Source organism: Salvelinus sp. IW2-2015, unplaced genomic scaffold (genome assembly GCF_002910315.2).
Source record: "Salvelinus sp. IW2-2015 unplaced genomic scaffold, ASM291031v2 Un_scaffold2872, whole genome shotgun sequence".
Lineage (NCBI taxonomy): Eukaryota > Metazoa > Chordata > Actinopteri > Salmoniformes > Salmonidae > Salvelinus > Salvelinus sp. IW2-2015.
This window is the reverse complement of record NW_019944172.1, coordinates 34,422-38,449: the sequence shown is the minus strand read 5'-3', so window position 1 is coordinate 38,449 and position 4,028 is coordinate 34,422. Positions and strand designations below refer to the sequence as shown.

Below are 4,028 nucleotides of genomic sequence, written 5' to 3'. Positions count from 1 at the left end.
AAAGCATTTCTGCATGGAAGAGTGGGCCAAAATACCTTCAGTGATTTGAGAGTCTGATCAACAAACTACAGGAAGTGTTTGGTTGGAGGCATTACAGCTCAAGGTGGACTGATCACAAACTACAGGAAGTGTTTGGTTGCAGTCATTACAGCTAAAGGTGGACTGATCAACAACTACAGGAAGTCTTTGGTTGGAGTCATTACAGCTAAAGGTGGACTGATCAACAACTACAGGAAGTGTTTGGTTGGAGTCATTACAGCTAAAGGTGACTGACAAAACTACAGGAAGTGTTTGGGGAGTCATTACAGCTAAAGGTAGACTGATCAACAACTACAGGAAGTGTTTGGTTGGAGTCATTACAGTTAAGTGGCACAACCAGTTACTGAGTGTAAGGGGCAATACTTTACACACAGGGGAATTGGGTGTTGGGTAACTTTGTTTTATGAAATAAATAAAAAAAGTACACGCTTTTTTTGTTGTTGTTATTTGTAAACTCAGGTCCCCTCTTCAACCAAAACCTAATATTAGATGATCTGATAACATTCAGTATAAAGAATATGCAACGGTAGAGAACTTTTCACAGCTGTGTGTGTTTTCTGTGGAGCTGCCTGTATGTATTGTTTTAAATGATCCATGAATTAATTCAGCGTTCTGATGGTCCCTGTCGTTTGTTGTAGTGGCGTGTGAGGAGACCGAGGCATCCTGTGGACCTCCTCTGCAGACAGGAAGTCTTAAAGGCTTGAAGAGGAGGACAAGAGACAAGACATCCATGAAGAGAACTCCAACACCTCCACCAAGAGAAGGTACACACACACACGCACACCCACACACACAGCTCTTCGCCCCGTCTACCTGTTGAATCTCATCTCTGTGTGTGTGTTGTCAGGTGAACGTGTCCGCACACAGAATCGTATCAACGTGCACGGCTGTGACGTGCCCGAACCAGTGTGCACTGCTCTCCGAGCTGCAGTCCGAGTACAACCTGAACCCACGCGTACTCCAGACACGGGCAGCTGGACTCACCATAACCCACACCCCACAGATGCAGGGCGATAAACCCCTGATGATGCATGTGAGTACACAGACTGAATGAGTGTGTGATATATAGAGAAATGGAAACACAGAGACTGATGAGTGTATGGATATATAGAATGGAACACAGAGACTGATGAGTGTATGGATATATAGAATGGAACACAGAGACTGATGAGTGGTGGATATATAGAATGGAACACAGAGGACTGATGAGTATGGATATATAGAATGGAACACAAGGACTGATGAGTGTGGATATATAGAATGGAACACAGAGACTGATGAGTATGGGATATATAGAATGGAACACAAGAGACTGATGGAGTGATGGATATATAGAATGGAACACAGACTGATGAGTGTATGGATATATAGAATGGAACACAGAGACTGATGAGTGTATGGATATATAGAATGGAACACAGACTGAGTGTATGGATATAAAGAATGGAACACAGACTGATGAGTGTATGGATATAAAGAATGGAACACAGAGACTGATGAGTGTGGATATATAGAATGGAACACAGAGACTGATGAGTGTGGATATATAGAATGGAACACAGACTGATGAGTGTATGGATATATAGAATGGAACACAGAGACTGATGAGTGTANCTGATGAGTGTATGGATATATAGAATGGAACACAGAGACTGATGAGTGTATGGATATATAGAATGGAACCCTAAACCATATCTTTGTATGTATCTCTCTCTCACCCCTCTCCCAGGGTCGTGAGTTGTTGGCGTGTGCTCCGACAGGTTCGGGGAAGACTCTAGCGTTCTGTCTCCCTCTCCTGACACACCTGAAACAGCCTGCTAACCTCGGCATCAGAGCTCTGGTCATCTCTCCCACCAGGGAACTGGCCAGCCAGGTATACACACACATAGAACCTCCAATTTGTCCGTAATGCCCCATAAACAGACCCATGTCTTGTGGTCGTTGTGCCCCTGGGGTGAGTATAAATAAATAATAATTTCCTGCTGCCAATCGCCCGTGCTCCTCTCACCTCTCACTCGCATGGCTCTCTCAGATATCGCAATTCTTATTAGCCCGTCACTTGATCGGGTCCTTCTCACAGGCATTGCAGCTCCGAAGTAGGTTTACACGTAAGACGGACTCACCTGGGGAGGTGTCACGTGAAGACGGACTCACCGGGGAGGTGTCACGTGAAGACGGACTCACCTGGGAGGTGTCACGTGAAGACGGACTCACCTGGGGAGGTGTCACGTGAAGACGGACTCACCTGGGGAGGTGTCACGCGAAGACGGACTCACCTGGGGAGGTGTCACGTGAAGACGGACTCACCTGGGGAGGTGTCACGTGAAGACGGACTCACCGGGGGAGGTGTCACGTGAAGACGGACTCACCTGGGGAGGTGTCACGTGAAGACGGACTCACCTGGGGAGGTGCACGTGAAGACGGACTCACCTGGGGAGGTGTCACGTGAAGACGGACTCACCTGGAGGGTGTCACGTGAAGACGACTCACCTGGGGTGTCACGTGAAGACGGACTCACCTGGGTGTCACGTGAAGACGGACTCACCTGGGAGGTGTCACGTGAAGACGGACTCACCTGGGAGGTGTCACGTGAAGACGGACTCACCTGGGGTGGTGTCACGTGTGAAGACGGACTCACCTGGGAGTGTCACGTGAAGACGGACTCACCTGGGGGGTGTCACGTGAAGACGGACTCACCTGGGGTGGTCACGTGAAGACGGACTCACCTGGGGAGGTGTCACGTGAAGACGGACTCACCTGGGGAGGTGTCACGTGAAGACGGACTCACCTGGGAGGTGTCACGTGAAGACGGACTCACCTGGAGGTGTCACGTGAAGACGGACTCACCTGGGGAGGTGTCACGTGAAGACGGACTCACCTGGGGAGGTGTCACGTGAAGACGGACTCACCTGGGGAGGTGTCACGTGAAGACGGACTCACCTGGGGGTGTCACGTGAAGACGGACTCACCTGGGTGGTCACGTGAAACGACTCACCTGGGGAGGTGTCACGTGAAGACGGACTCACCTGGGAGGTGTCACGTGAAGACGGACTCACCTGGGGAGGTGTCACGTGAAGACGCGACTCACCTGGGTGGTGTCACGTGAAGACGGACCACCTGGGAGGTGTCACTGAAGACGGACTCACCTGGCGTGGTGTCACGTGAAGACGGACTCACCTGGGAGGTGTCAACGTGAAGACGGACACACAAACACTGGACATATCCCAACCAGAAGTGGTACATATCTCCAACGCAGAAGTGGTACATATCTGTACAGTACTGCTGTTTACTGTCTATTATCGTATCCTTTACCCCTACCTACAGTATACTGCTGTTACTGTCTGATTATCTATCCTTTACCCCTACCTACAGATACTGCTGTACTGTCTATTATCTATCCTTTACCCCTACCTACAGTATACTGCTGTTACGTCTATTACTATCCTTTACCCCTACCTACAGTATACTGCTGTTACTGTCTATTATCTATCCTTTACCCCTACCTACAGAATACTGCTGTTACTGTCTATTATCTATCCTTTACCCCTACCTACCAGTATACTGCTTTACTGTCTATTATCTATCCTTACCCCCTACCTACAGTATACTGCTGTTACTGTCTATTACTATCCTTTACCCCTACCTACAGTATAGCTGCTGTACTGTCTATTATCTATCCTTTACCCCTACCTACAGTAGTACTGCTGTACTGTCTATTATCTATCCTTACCCCTAACTACAGTATACTGCTGCTACTGTCTATTATCTATCCTTTACCCCTACCTACAGTATATGCTGTTACTGTCTATATCTATCCTTTACCCTACTACCCAAGTATACTGCGTACTGCTATTATCTATCCTTTACCCCTACCTACAGTATACTGCTGTACTGTCTGATTATCTATCCTTACCCCGACCTACAGTAGTACTGCTTATGGTCTAATTATATCCTTTACCCCTAACTACAGTTATACTGAGCTCTCTCTT

General features: G+C 48.0%; 1 pseudogene; it reads left to right on the top strand.

The window, feature by feature from the left end:
• The window catches only part of LOC112074902 (probable ATP-dependent RNA helicase DDX52), a 28,957-nt pseudogene that overhangs the window by 7,384 nt on the left and 17,545 nt on the right, over positions 1-4,028 (top strand).